The sequence below is a fragment of the Eriocheir sinensis genome, chromosome 18, assembly GCF_024679095.1.
Source record: "Eriocheir sinensis breed Jianghai 21 chromosome 18, ASM2467909v1, whole genome shotgun sequence".
In the NCBI taxonomy this organism is placed as follows: domain Eukaryota; kingdom Metazoa; phylum Arthropoda; class Malacostraca; order Decapoda; family Varunidae; genus Eriocheir; species Eriocheir sinensis.
In genome coordinates, this window is record NC_066526.1 from 16,038,635 (window position 1) to 16,054,419 (window position 15,785).

Sequence of the window (15,785 nt, forward strand, 5' to 3'; positions counted from 1 at the left end):
GGCCGAGAGATATGTATAAATGATTCTAATACTCTTTCCCCATGGCGTTAGGGGGAGTTATGACCTTCGCAATGCTCCCTCCCACTTCCTCTTCTCCCCTCGCTACGCCTCCTACCCTTCCCCTTCCCCCTCTTCACTCTTCCTCCTCCTTTTCCCCTCTTTTTCCCTTCCCCTCTTCTGTTCCCCTCATCACGCCCTTTCCCCTTCCCCTTCCCCCCTCTCTCTATTACTCTTCACTCTTCCATTCCCCTCTTCTCTCTTCCTTTCCCCTTTTCCCCACTCCTTCTTTTCCCCTCTTTTTCTCTTCCCCTTTTCCTATTTCCTTACCCCCGCATCCCCCCTCTCTGTTACATTGCTCCTCTCCCTTCTTCATTCCCCTCTTTTCTCCTGTTCTCCCTTTCCCACCCTCTTTTTTCCCCTCTTCCTCCCCTTTTATTCCCCTCACTACACCCTTTACTCCCTCATCCCCTCTACTCCCCCTTCTCCATTTCTCTTTTATCTCCTCTTCCTCTCCCTTTCCCCTCTCCTCTCCCTATTCCCATATTTTTCCCTCTCCTCCTTCCCCACTTCCCTTCCTCCGGTTCCCTCCCTTTTCCTCCCTCCTAGTCCCCTATCCCCCTCTTCTTTCTCCTCCTTCTCCCCATATAGCTCACCTCAGTCTCCCTCCTCCCTCCTCCTCCCTCTTCTCCCCAATCCTAGCCACGTGTCCCATTCTCACCCCTCACTCCCGTTTTCTTTTCTCTTAATTATGTTACCTCAAGATTTACGGGGATACGAAACATACCTGTAATATATTCCACCTGATGCCAACTGTCACAGCAGGGGAAGGAGTATCACAGGTATGTAAATAAATAAAAAAGTAACATTCATCATTTTTTTTCCACCTGCTGACACTCTCCGCACTTTGCTTACAGGTAGAAAAATGAATAGGTAATTTCTGCAACAGACAAGCGATGCGGGCGTAACAGGCGGGGGCGCGAGAGTAATAAATTCTGGATTGTCTGTAATGGCCAAGTCTCCCTCTATGCAATCGCAACGAGACACGGGCCAGATGAATCCCTGTTTTCTGTTCGTTTTTATTCGATTCTGCACGTGAAATATAAAATGTGAGCATCGCGCGGCCTCCACGACCTCCCAGAGACCCCGACAGGCGGCTGACGAAGGGAGGGCGTGAAGGGGGGAGGGGTTAAGAGGGGGAGGCGGAGTTGGTAAGGGTGTGAAGAGCGGGAAAGGGAAGGGAGGGTAAAGGAAGGGAGAGGCGGTGTTGGTAATGGTGGGGGAGGAATGGGAGGGAAAAGGAAGGAAGGGAGAGGTGGAGTTGGTATGGGTGTGGAAGGAATGGAAAGGGGATGGAAGGGAGGGAAAGAGAGGAAAGGGACGGAATGGATGGTATCGTGAAAAAAGAGAGAGAGAGAGAGAGAGAGAGAGAGAGAGAGAGAGAGAGAGAGAGAGAGAGAGAGAGAGAAATCTGTTAGGGCGGGGAAGAGATGGGAAGGGGAAGGAAGGAAAACAGAGAGAGGTAGAGTTTGGTAACACTGGGGAAGGGATGGGCCGGGGAATGAAGGGAAGGAAGGGGGAAGGTGGTGTTAGTAAGGGTGAGGAAGAGATGGGTGGGGGAAGGGAGAGAGGGAGAGGTAGTGCTGGTAGGGAGAAGTTGGATTAAGTAGGGATAAAGAGTATGATGCACAGAAAAGGACGAGAAGGGAGATAAAGGTATATGGGGAACGTGATAAAGAAACAGAAAGGGAGAGCAGTGATGAGGGGCGGAATAGGGCAAGGAATGGGGAAAATGGGATGGCGAGTAGGAGAAAAAGAGAGGGAAGGAGAGGTCGGGAGGGAAACGCAAGAAAGGGAAAGGAGCGTGACAAAAAAAAAAAGTGTAATAAGAAAGGGCAAGGTGGGGTGAGGAAGATGGAAAGGAAGATTGGGGCGGAAAGGGCAAAGTATAAACCATCTTTACATATACAAAGGCTGAGTAACTTACGGTCTGTTTTATATCTAATCACTGTTGGGTCTTCATTTTGGTTTACTGGTTAATGAGAAATCTAATCCTGCTCCATCAACCCTCCCATTCTCTTTTATTAATCTTATTCTTTACTCCATCTTGATAAGCCCTAATCTTTTATCTTAATCTTGAATCTTTATCTTGCAATCTTGAAATCTCACTCCTGCATCTTCAGCAACCCGTCGTGTCTGTGTGTATATCTTCATTTACTCGTTGGCCAAAGAAAAGTTTATCCCCTTATTAATCTTGCCTGTCTTTCCTAATCTTGACGAAATCCTAATCTGGCAGCTAATCTTTCTTTGTTACTCATAATTTTTTTTTTCTTAGGGATAATCTGGCGTGGTGATATTATCTTTACGTGCGATATAGTTTCTTTATACTCGAGCTTCTATTGATCTTATTGGTCATTTTAATCTTCATACAATCCTACTCTCGCAACATGATCTATTTTTGCCACATATAAATTTGCATCTTATATCACAAACATCTCAGAAACACCAACATTGACCCCATTCAAATAAAACTTCAAGAGCACAGTAATTCAACATATAGTCTTAGGTACCGTTTGATAGGCAATTCCACCACGTCACATCACATAACATTACAAGGCAGCGGGGACCAGCGTTGCCAAATTATCGTACTCAGCGCATTGCATTTTTGTAGTTTCTGACTGATAACTATAGCAAAAAAGAACGAAACCCATCAATATTGAACAGTTTTGACGCTAGCTTTAATTTCCTATCGTTATTTGTGTGGTTACGACCGTCTTGGAGCCTAAAAATGGTAAATGCAATGTTCAGTGTACGACAATTTGGCAACGTTGGCGGGGGGACAACAGAAGCGATTCCAGGTTGTTCATTGTGGCGACAGACCAAAGCCTTGTAGCCATTAATACAACACATACTCTGGCCTCACACATCCCATCGCGGCGAGTCATATGCGCTTACATTACGTTCACTCCACGTTCATTAGATGTTTCACGCTTTCTACTCCCTATTGGCAGGTGTTTTGGCGTTTACGTTCACCTGGAAACCTTAATCACAGGTGGTTGAGGTGGTAGACTGCAGGTGAGCGGGTCCATAGATGTATTTTTGTTAGTCACGTCAGGTTAGGTTACGTTGGGTTGGGTTTTGCTTCTTCTTCATCCATGTCAGTTGATGCCAGGTGATGGGCCTTATTACAGGTGGTCTCATTCTCTTCCTTCTTTTTATCTCCTCTTCCTCCTTCATTTCTTCTTTCTTTTCCTCTACGTCCCCTACTCTTTCTTTAGGTTAGGTTAGGTTAGGTTAGGTGAAAGAGGGGTTCTGAGCGGCCCTACAGATGCAGTTTTGTTAGTCATGTCAAGTTAGGTTAGGTTAGGTGAAAGAGGGGTTCTGAGCGGCCCTACAGATGCAGTTTTGTTAGTCATGTCAAGTTAGGTTAGGTTAGGTGAAAGAGGGGTTTTAAGCGGCCCTAGTGATGCAGTTTTGTTAGTCATGTCAAGTTAGGTTAGGTGAAAGAGGGGTTTTAAGCGGCCCTACAGATGCAGTTTTGTTAGTCATGTCAAGTTAGGTTAGGTTAGGTGAAAGAGGGGTTTTAAGCGGCCCTAGTGATGCAGTTTTGTTAGTCATGTCAAGTTAGGTTAGGTTAGGTGAAAGAGGGGTTTTAAGCGGCCCTAGTGATGCAGTTTTGTTAGTCATGTCAGGTTAGGTTAGGTTAAAGATGGGTTTTAAGCGGCCCTACAGATGCAGTTTTTTTAGTCATGTCAATTTAGGGTAGGTTAGGTGAAAGAGGGGTTTTAAGCGGCCCTAGTGATGCAGTTTTGTTAGTCATGTCAAGTTAGGTTAGGTTAGGTGAAAGAGGGGTTTTAAGCGGCCCTAGTGATGCAGTTTTGTTAGTCATGTCAAGTTAGGTTAGGTTAGGTGAAAGAGGGGTTTTAAGCGGCCCTAGTGATGCAGTTTTGTTAGTCATGTCAGGTTAGGTTAGGGTAGGTGAAAGGGGGGTTGTAAGCGGCCCTACAGATGCAGTTTTGTTAGTCATGTCAGGTTAGGTTAGGTTAGGTGAAAGAGGGGTTATAAGCGGCCCTAGTGATGCAGTTTTATTAGTCATGTCAGGTTAAGTTAGGTTACGTTAGGTGATGCTTCCTGATCCTCTGTGTCAGGTGATGCAGCCTTTGACTCCACCTGGCGGGTTTGATTACAGGTGGTTCAGGGTAGCGAAGCGGGGCGGGGAGGGGGTGGGGTGAGGGATCCCTGGAGGTGCCTTTTTGTTAGTTAAGGAAGTTTGATGTACGGACCATTACCGGCATCAGAGGCAGCCGCTAATACTGGGAGAGACAACAAAGGAAGTCCAACTGATGCAATAAACCCTCCCCTCAGTGCCGCTCAGCGCTCTCCCTGCCTCTCTCTCTCTCTCTCTCTCTCTCTCTCTCTCTCTCTCTCTCTCTCTCTCTCTCTCTCTCTCTCTGTCTCTCTCTCTCTCTGTCTCTCTCTCTCTCTCTCTCTCTCTCTCTCTCTCTCTCTCTCTCTCCGCCATTTTCACCCTCCCTCTGTGTTATTATTGTCTCCTCTAACTCGCCCTGCTCCGCCGCTCCGTGCTCCCCTTTTCATCCTCTCTCTTCTCTTAATTCCTTAAACTCACTCCACGTTTTTTCTTTGGTGTTCAATTTTCTCGGTAAATGGAAACTTTAGAAATCGATCACCCCGCACCTTTTGCCTTGTGTTCAGGAAAGCGGCTGTTAGGAATAAAAATAATTTAGTCGTAATATGTGTATTTTGCTCTTCATATCCCTTCTGCAATATAGGAATCGGTTGGTTCGTGTGAGTTTTGTTAGTGATCCAAATTCGACCTCTGTAATCTGCCTTAAATTGAGGATACAAAACTAAGATAACATTTATTTCGTTTTAAGGATGATAAATGATTTTTTTAGTTAGTGATCCGAGTTAGTTTAGTTTAGTTAGTGATACAAATTCGACCTTTTTTTAATCTGCCTTAAACTGAGGATACAAAACTAAGATAAGTGATATATATTGCGTTTTAAAGGTTGATAATTTTTTTTTTTTTACCCACTGACTATTATTATTTCTCGTGTTTATAAGATATCACTGAAAAAGCCTTAAAGTTCAATGTTTTTCTTGCTGCTAATTCAAGGCAAACGTAACCGGACTTGTTTTGAATTTAAAATTTAGGATAATGTCCCTTGTGCGGCATTTTGTTTTATTTATATTTTAACTATTTTACCCTTTCTAAACACATCAAAGTAATATTTTCACACGTCCACGTCTCTGATAACGACAAGATTCATAAAGAAGCATTTTGGAAGAATTGCATAACTTTTCCTTTTTTCTCAACTACTCCCAGTGATGTATTCCTTCAGGTCTTTACCGTTGGCGGAGCTTCAAATTGACGGAATCCTTGTGTCCTGGGGGGCGTGAGGGACGTGAGAGGAGGGGGGAGGAGGTAAAGAAGAGGAGGAGGCGGAAGAGGAGGAGGAGAAGGTGGAGGAGGAGGCCCCAGCACACTCGCTCTCACATGCTCCCTCTATATGTCACTGAGGCAGCCTTTCCTTCCTTGCTGCTCGAATTCTTTGTGTTCCAGTGGCATCCATTGCTCTGTTAGTCTTTTTCCCTCCTCGTCTGTGTGTGTGTGCGTGTGCGTGTGGGAGGGAGGAGGGAGGGAGGGGTCTAAAAAGGAAGCTGGCACCGTTCATTTACAGTTTTTCCAGAGGGGCTAAAGAGTGTGAATTCCTGTATGAACGATTGCTCTCTCCCCGGCGATGAATCAAAGGCCGCGTCCCAGAAAAGTGTTGCTCCACCCTCGGGCGCGCCGTCGACCAGGGCAATAAGTGCGAGGTATAAAAGACATTTTTGACTTGATAGATTAATAGCCTTTATTGAATTATTGGAAGTTTCGAATTTTCCAAGAGTAAAGCAAAGAAACGGCACGAAAAAATCCGAGCAGTTTTCCGATGAGAGAAGAATGCTTGTCCCATCCCAGCCCCCCTTCGCCTTCTTTTTTTCTGTCTTTTTTCATGGCAATATCGCAGCAAATTCAATACGGAATTCAGATCCAATCATCTCTCCGTCTGAAATATTCCTTTGATTCTCGTCGTACATATAACTCCCTCCCTCTGTCCGTCCGTCTGCCTCCCTCCCTTCGCCGCCACTTGCTCTCTCTTGTTTGACTCTGGGACAAAGTGTACTCGGTGCTGCCTCTTTCGTCCGGCAGATGGGGACACCTACAGCTCCATCTGCTCTCGACCCCATTATTCCCGGTAAAAACCTGATCCAATCCTCGGCAAAAGGTGTTCCATTGTACTCTGTCTCGCCGGTATACAGTTTGTGCAAAGAGCTTCAGTTTTGGACGCTATATTGCAAAAGGAATTCACTCGTACACATATTGCAAAGAGAATACTGAACGGTGATTAAGAAGATACAAAATCCATGCGCGCCTCGCTCTCTAAGGGAGGCGTGTGTGTGTGTGTGTGTGTGTGTCTGACTGAAGGGATGCAAACGAGCCTAATTTGAAGCCTGACGCAGAAACATTCAAAAACATATTATACGAAAATGCTAAATCCGTGCGTGGCTCGTGTTTGCGGGAAGAAGTGCGTTGCTGCGTAAATGAATGGATGAAAACGAACCTGATTTTCGATGAGACGTATAAAAAAATGAAAAGAAAAATACACAATCCGTGGTATACCTATATTAATGAATGCTTGAACGAACCTATTTTTACTCATCGGTTGGGTTAGAACGAAAACTCCCATAATGAAGAAGAGACGCTCAGGGCACATTTAAGGAAGATAAAGAGAAGAAAGGAAAGCACAGACGTATTGAAAAAAAAAGGCCTAGTAACAAAGAAAATGATCGAAATATACTTTTAAGGAAAATAAAATCGGAGAGAGCAAGTTTTCGCCCAGACAATAACAGGTTCAGAGGAGACGCACATACAAACTGGAATTGTGTTTTAATTGTGGTAAAAATCTATCCGCCTGGCCTTATCGTGAGAGAAAAGCCTTGAGTAGCTTCGTGTGTCGGTTTGACAGTTAATTCAAGACTCAGAACTTTACCCGATGAAACTTCAATCCGCAGGTACATTTTTTTTTACAACAAAGGAGACAGCTTAAGGGCACACAAAAAAGGAAACAATAATAAAAAAAGCCCGCTACTCGCACATACTTATTTTTTTTATATATATAAGTGGCAAATATATTCACTTAGCGTTATCATCGGAATAAAAATACTTACGAAACTTTTATGTTGGTCTGGCTGATACTATACGACTTAGAGCTAATAAAAATGAAATATAAAACTGAACATGAATAAAAACTATTTCTTTAGCCGTGTCATTAGAAGAAATAAAAACTTGAGTAACTTTCCGTGTTGGTTGGTCAATGAATACATGAGTAGGCAATCAGGTGGGCAATCAAGGCCAGGCAGGTGAGGTGTAATAGGATTCGATATGAGTAAATATTCTTTGCCTGGCCTTATCGTTAGAGGAAAGGCATTAGTATCTTAACATGTTGGCTGGGCAATGAATATGCGAGTGAGCAATCAGGGGGCAATCAGGGCCGCCAGGTGAGGGTGGCAGGTGGTATACAGGTGGCCGAGCTGCTCTTGCCCGCGTCTCCTGTATTATTAGGTGCCTTGGAGCTGTTAATGTGTGAGCGTTGTGTTTTAATGTGATTTAATGCCCCATGACTTCACCTTTTATATACCTGTGTTGGTGATTAGTCCAGGTGAGAGGGAGATGGAACGACTTGATTCCGCTCCCAAAAAAGGATAATTAGACTTTTAGGATGTGTTAAAGTATTGCGTAGTGGAGAGAGATAAAATTAATGAAGAAAAATTGCCTGGGAACTCATCTTAGAATTTGTTAACTCTGCTCTAGTATCTCTTCTCCTTTTTCTCGTCCTCCTCGTTCTCCTCTTCCTCCTCTTCTTCTTCTTCTATCATGCCTTCATTGTACTTGTCACCTCTTTATTTAACAAACTCAAACTTCGACGGTATTAAATAATCTATCTTAAGCGCTGTTTACTTTGGCGCTAATAAAAATAAAAGCTCGTAATGGTTTATTTAGAATGGTAAAGAGGAGTAAGGGGTGGGAAGAATTAAGACAGGAGGGAAAGGAGGGAGGAGGAATAAGGGTGGGAGAGAAGGGGTACAGCGGGAAGGGGAAGGGGTAGGGGGAGAGAACCTTGCCCGTCACCACACGTCTTGTTCGCAGGTAGATTTATGCCACGTTAAATTTATCCTTTCTTTTTATCACCGCCACTGTTATCTCTCTCTCTCTCTCTCTCTCATGCGTATGTAGGTGTAAGTGTTAAAAATTTACCTGACATTGTGAATTTCGATGCGTGGAAATGATTTAGTGTTACCTGCAGCCATACCTGTAAGCCAATCAAGGTAATCAGGAGGTGTGTGTGTGTGTGTGTGTGTGTGTGTGTCCGTATGTAATATGTCCGTATGTCCGTAGGGGATGAAGGACACACACACACACACACACACACACACACACACACACACACACATTGTTGAAGGGGAGAAAGTGGAAAAGAGGAGAGAGAGAGAGAGAGAGAGAGAGAGAGAGAGAGAGAGAGAGAGAGAGAGAGAGAGAGAGAGAGAGAGAGAGAGAGAGAGAGAGAGAGAGAGAGAGAGAGAGAACCATTTTGATAAGCACCATAACTTAGATGTCGCCTTAATGAATGCTCAGTATGGGTGGATGTTGGGGGGGGGCGCCTCTCTCTCCCCCCTCTCCCCCTCTCCCCCCTCCTCCCTCTCACCTCTCCCACATTTCCTCCCCCACGGCCTGATTTTGACACATACTGATCATCTCTCTTCTAATCGATAATTAATTGACAGAGAATTAATTACAAAGTCCAAACTCATTTATTTCAAACTTTCCTTTCCTCTTATTATTTTTTTTCTGTGGGTCGTTTTGTTGTTTGTTATTGCGTTATGGATTGTTTTTTTTTTCGTCTTATTAATTTCACTTTGTTTTTCTGCTTTCGTTTGCTTTATTTTTTTTCATTCTTATTTTTATTCATTCAATTGTCTTTTTCAAGAGTTTGCTTTTATATTTGTTTCATTATCTTTATTTATATCTTTTTAACATTTTCATTCGGAGAAGAAATACTTTATCTTCTTAATTGAAAATCATATGGTGTTTCCAGGTGAAGAAATTGTGTTTGGGATAAAGAAAAGTTAATTAAAATAAATGTTAAGATAAAGAAATGAAGCTTAGATTATAAGGAAGACGTTTAAATAAGAGAGAGGATAAATAAATGAAGCTTGGATTATAAGAGACACGTTCAAATAAGAGAAAGAATAAAGAAATGAAGCTTGGATTATAAGAGACGTTTAAATAAGAGAGAGAATAAAGAAATGAAGCTTGGATTACGAGAGACGTTTAAATAAGAGAGAGGATAAAGAAATCAAGCTTGGACTACAAGAGAGACGTTTAAATAAGAGAGAGAATAGAGAAATTAAGCTTGGATTATAAGAGACATTTAAATAAGAGAGAGGATAAAGGAATGAAGCTTGGATTATAAGAGAGGTTAAAATAGGAGAGAGGATAAAGAAATGAAGCTTGGATTATAAGAGACACGTTTAAATAAGAGAGAGAATAAAGAAATGAAGCTTGGATTATAAGAGACTTTTAAATAAGAGAGAAAATAAAGAAATGAAGCTTGGATTATAAGAGACGTTTAAATAAGAGAGAGAATAAAGAAATGAAGCTTGGATTATAAGAGACGTTTAAATAAGAGAGAGAATAAAGAAATGAAGCTTGGATTATAAGAGACGTTTAAATAAGAGAGAGAATAAAGAAATGAAGCTTGGATTATAAGAGACGTTTAAATAAGAGAGAGAATAAAGAAATGAAGCTTGGATTATAAGAGACGTTTAAATAAGAGAGAGAATAAAGAAATTAAGCTTGGATTATAAGAGACGTTTAAATAAGATAGGCGGTGTTTGGATTAGAGTAACGGTGTTTTATTAGCCATGCGGCGTTTGGGGTTAGAACGAGATGTTTGCATTATGGACGCTCATGATACTTTATTGTGTTTTCTTGTTTGCATGTTTAGGGGGCGGCTGTAATGTTAGTGTTTTTGTTTGTGTTTTGTTTGTGTCGTACGCGTGGGGTGTGTGTCTGTGTGCTGCTCTTCTTGTTTTATTGAATGTTTATCTATTTTTCATACATATTTTTTGTTTGTTTTTAATGTCCTGTAATGTCGTAATGTGCTGTAATGTTAGTGTTTTTGTTTGTGTTTTGTTTGTGTCGTACGCGTGGGGTGTGTGTCTGTGTGCTGCTCTTCTTGTTTTATTGAATATTTATCTATTTTTCATACATTTTTTTTTTAATGTCCTGTAATGTAGTAATGTGCTGTAATGTTAGTGTTTTTGTTTGTGTTTTGTTTGTGTCGCACGCGTGGGGTGTGTGTGTGTGCTGCTGTTCTTCTTTTATTGAATGTTTTTATCTATTTTTTATACCTTTTTTTAATGTCCTGGGTGTCTTTTAACAGTCATACTTTCCTGCTTTTTGTATAGTCGGGGTTACGCACTCTTGGAATGCACAAAACTTTATCAATCACATACTCTCTTTACCTAACCAGCTTTCGAGTCTTTAAGTGGGGTGGGTCTGCAGATGAACGTTTCTTTAATTATCTATACATATACTTTCTGACTTGTTTCTTCATTAACAGATCTTTTAAGTTAGTGTTATTTATCTTCTAGTGTTGTTTTTTGCCTCTTCATTTTACGCCGGTACCCTGTCTCCCTTACAGCAAAAAACACGTCGTTCTTTGTGTTCTTTTATCAATTTAGCTTCAGCGGTACGTTTGTTCCGCTCGTTTTTTCACTCGCTCTCGCATTGTTGCTCTCTTGTATAGCGTCGGTGTTATGCTTTCTGTCTGCGTGTGTTCGGTCAAGTGTCGCTAATTGACAGTGTAAAATACGAGAGGCGGCGGCAGCTTCATCACTGTCAAAAGGAAGGGAAGGAAAGAAAATGTATAGAGGAGAAGGATGAAACGTAATTGACTGTGTGTGTGTGTATGTCTGTTTTTTTTTGTGTGTGTGTGTGTATGTGCGTATGTCGGTGTGGTGTTAGATTAAAAGAAAAAAAATGAATAGAGAAGGATAGGAAAATATAGTGAATGAATAAAGAAGAATGAAGCGTAAGTGTGTGTGTGTGTGTGTGTGTGTGTGTGTGTGTGTGTGTGTGTGTGTGTGTGTGTGTGTGTTTACCTGAGAGTATGTAGCTGGTTTAGGTATACTCCCTTTATTATGTTTCTATTTTGCCTGTGTTTAATAGCAAAGGTCTTCAATAAAAAAGATGTCATAACCGTCTCGTTCTCCTTCCACAGGTATGTACTGAAATCAACCTTGACGCCAGGTGAAGGACTGGCAACGTGAGTGTTGTTTTGGCTGTTATTTTTTTGTCAAAATTGACGTCATCTGTTACCCAGAGTAACACGACTGGGTTTGTTTTGATCCACTCTTTCTGGCTTCAGCGAGGGCGAAGAATAGGAATAGGAGAAGACTGGTACAGTGGTTACCGTGCGAAGCCTCGAATCCGTGGGCCAGGGTTTGAATTTCGACCCGGGCAGGCGGCTTGCAGCCCAACCAGCTCTTCGTCCTTCCTTTCGAGCTGGTCGGTAATTGGGTACCTGGGGAAGGTAAACTGGGGTATTAAGGATGTCACGCTGGCCCTATGTGCCGGGGTGATGGGCGACTTCACACCACAGGCTCAAGGATGCGTGCGACGGCGATGAGCACCGCGGCAACCCGCAGCTGCGTATAGCGTACGCCCCAAGTTATTAAAATGTTTCTCTCTCTCTCTCTCTCTCTCTCTCTCTCTCTCTCTCTCTCTCTCTCTCTCTCTCTCTCTCTCTCTCTCTCTCTCTCTTAATCAGAAGGCTTCAATATTACATTCGATTTTGTCCCTTAATTGAACCGCCTCGCTCTTTATTTTTTTCCTACTGAATATTTTTTTCGATATTAATTAAATTTTTCACTCACGATCTACAACGACGGTTTTTTCAGTTTCACTTTAGTCTTTGTGAAGATTGTTTCCGGTGTGTGTGTGTGTGTGCGTGTGTGTGTGTGCTTCATTAATCAGTCTTATCGTCTGTCAGTCAGTTCACGTCTCTTTGTTTTCCCATTCATCCACAAACGTCCTCTCTCTCTCTCTCTCTCTCTCTCTCTCTCTCTCTCTCTCTCTCTCTCTCTCTCTCTCTCTCTCTCTCTCTCTCTCTCTCTCTCTCTCTCTCTCTCTCTCTCTCTCTCTCTCTCTCTCTCTCTCTCTCTCTCTCTCTCTCCAATAGATGGTTTCATTACATCATAAAATCATCGCCTATCTATTTATCCTCCCTCCTCCTCTTCCTCCTCCTCCTCCTCCTCCTCCTCCTCCTCCTGAGTTAATATAGCTGGTCGTTGGCGCCGTGAGTTTCGATCATCGGTAAAGACGAAGCGGCCGATACGAAGGTTATAAAAGTGTGTGAAATATTAAGGCTTTCCGTTTTCCTTGCCAATCTTGCATCTTCTTGGCTAAAAATAATCCCAGTTTTTTTATATTGCTTATTTATTTGCTGTGTGTGCGGTCTCTACGATGGTACGTTAGTCTGTTTGTCCCTGTATGTGTTTGTCAGTCAGTCAGTCAGTTAGTCAGTTGGTTCTGTAATTAGTTAGTCATTCATTCATTCAATCACTCAGTCAATCGATGGGTTTGGTAGTTTCTCAGGCAGTTTGTTACTTCATTAGCCAGTCAGTCAGTCAGTCAGTGAGTCAGTAGTAGTAGTAGTAGTAGTAGTAGTAATTTTAATAGTCGAAGTAGTGGTATGGTGTGTTTTCTCTCTCTCTCTCTCTCTCTCTCTCTCTCTCTCTCTCTCTCTCTCTCTCTCTCTCTCTCTCTCTCTCTCTCTCTCTCTCTCTCTCTCTCTCTCTCTCTCTCTCATTATCCTACTTCTAGAGGCGATTACGAGCTTCATTTCTTATCAGCGCAATCATCGGGTGGGGATTTGTGTATCAGCGAGGTGTTTTTTCCCTGCACTTCCTTTTAATCAACACAAACAGAATGACATATTAGCAAGTTTTTTTTTCTTCCTCTCCTCGCTTTCTGCTTCCTCGCTGCCGCTTACAACTTACCGCCGCATCCTCTTCCTCCTCCTCCTCCTCCTCCTCCTCCTCCGCGAAGCTTTATTAAATACTGTACTTCTTTTTATTTTGTCGTTTTCAAGAAGAATTAATATGAACATTTCTACTCATTTTTTCCTCGTCGTTGATTGTAATGAGTTGGTAAATTAGATTCTTTTTGCGATTAATGGAGAGGAGGAGGAGGAGAAGCAGTCAAGAGGAAGAGGAGGAGGAGGAGAAGGAGGAGAAGGAGGAGGAGGAGGAGGTAGTATTTGTGAAGATAACTTGACGAAAGGGACGAAGGAGTGTACATTTTGATTGGATTATTGGTCTCTCTCTCTCTCTCTCTCTCTCTCTCTCTCTCTCTCCATCCGTTTTCCCGTCAATCATTCACTCTATCTCCCTTCATCCTTCCCCTTCCTCCCTATCTCCCTTCCCTCCCTCCGTCCTCCCTATCTCCCTTCCCTCCCTCCGTCTCCCCTCTTCCACCCTCCCTCTCCCCCTCAGCATCTCTCCCTCCTTTCTTCTCTTCCCTTCCTCTTCTTCTCTCCCTCTTCCCTTACTTTTCCTTCTATCTCCACTTCTCCCTCCTTTTCTCCCTTTCTCCCTCTCCCATTCTTTAAATTTCTCCCTTCCTTATTTCTCCTCCTTCTACAGTCATCCTTTCCACCTTCCTTCTCTCCTTCCCTTCTCTCCCTCACTTTACTACCTCCCTCCCTCCCTCCCTCCTTTTTATCTTTCCTTCTCTATTTCTCTCCCTCTCTTCCTCCTTCCCTCCCTCTTTCCCCCCTTCTCTACCTTTCTCTTTTTGCATAATCATCCGTTTTATCTTCTCTCCCTCCATTACGACCTTCCTTCCTTCCCCCATCTCTCTCCCCCTTCCTTTTTTCTCCCTCCCTCCCCCCCTCTCTCCCTCCCTCCCCCCCTTTTCCACAATCAGCCAGTCATGGAGTTGGTCACCTCCCTGGAGATGTCTCTCTTCCAATTTATCGACTGTCACTGAAATAGACTGGATATCCAATTTTCTCACTCCCTGACTCTCGTTTAATATCACTCCCCACTCCCAATTATCAACCTCTCCCTCTACCCCGCCTTCTCTCTCTCTCTCCCTCTCTCTCTCCCCCGCTTCTCTTTTTTTCTTCCCAGCCTCCTTTCTGCCTCTTTCTCTCTGGCGTTTATTCCTCCCTTTTCCTTCTCTTCTTTTTTTTCTCCTTCTCTTCTTATTCCTGTTTCTCTTGTTAGTCTTCCGTCTTCTCCTCCTTCTTTTCTTCTTTTTTCCCTCTTCCTCTCCTCCTCTTCGTATTTCTTGTTCTCCTCCTCAAGCTTGTCTTCCTATCCCTCCCTTTATTTCTTCACCCTAAGTCCTCCTCAGTTCTTCCTATTCTTCATTCTTTTCCCCCATTTCTTCTTCTTCCCCTTCTTTCTTCTGCTTATCTCTTTGCTGCTCCTCTTTCTCCCCCTTTTTTTCCAGTACGCCTTCCAAAAGTGGCTTTGTTATTTAAATCCAAAAGAATCATCGGTTTAAAATCGTTTATAATGGACTCAATTAATGTCTCTTCAAGGTCTTTTGTTTTATTTTACGCGGATCAAGCCGATACAGTCTCCGATACGTATGAATATCGGCTGAGGGAGGAGGAGGAGGAGGAGGAGGAGGAAGAGGAGGAAGAGGACGGGTAGGAGTAGGAGTAGGAATATTTGGAGGAGAAGGAGGAAGAGAAGGAGAGGAGGACGCAAGAGGAGGAGGAGGAATAGCAGCAGTAGAATGAGAAGCAGGATATAGGAGAATAAATAATAGCAAGAGGAGGAAGAGGAAACAGGAACAGGAGGTGGAAGAGGAGGAAGAGGAAGAGAAGCAGGACACATGATGAGAGGAATCAGAGGAGGGGAAGGAGGATACTGAAGGAGGAGGAGGAGGAGGAGGAGGAGGAAAGGGTAACTAAAGAAATATTCCGATTAGGGTCAGGCTAGGCTAGGTTAAGTTAGGTTAGGTTAGGTTAGGTTAGTTTTTTTAGGTGAAGAAAAAGGAGGTGGAGGAAGAGGAGGAAGAGAAGTAGCAGCAAAAATATGAGGAGGAGGAGGAGGAGGAGGAGCAAAAATATAAGGAAGAGGAGGAGGAAGAGGGGTAGGAGCAAAAATATAAGGGACACATATGAAGCACAAACAACAGCAGAGGAGGAGGAGGAGGAGGAGGAGGAGGAGGACTGATTATGCAAGAATAGGTTATGTTAGTATAGAGAGAATAGAGAATGAAAACACAGAAGACAGGACGAATAAGCTAAGGAGGAGGAGGAGGAGCAGGAGGAGGAGGAGGACGAAGAGGACGCGCGCTCGGGAAAGATATTTTAGGGAAGGATTTTGCATTCTGATGGCCGCTGGCAGTCCTCTCCGCCTCATCTTCTGACACTAATGATGCAAAACCCGGCGACCTTTTCTTCTCGAGAGGAAAAGGACGCATCGGGGAAGGTCTCGTCTGGTAATTATGAGCCGCTGGAATCGAGGGTCCGTATTAAGAGATTGACGAGGGGCAAAGTATATGTTTATTCCCTTGCAGTCTGAGGAGGAGGAGGAGGAGGAAGATAAAGCTTTGTATTAAGAGATCGTCGAGGGAGAGAAGAGAGATGTTAATTCCCTGCACGCCGTTGAGTAGCAGGAGGTAGAAGTAGTGAAGTAGG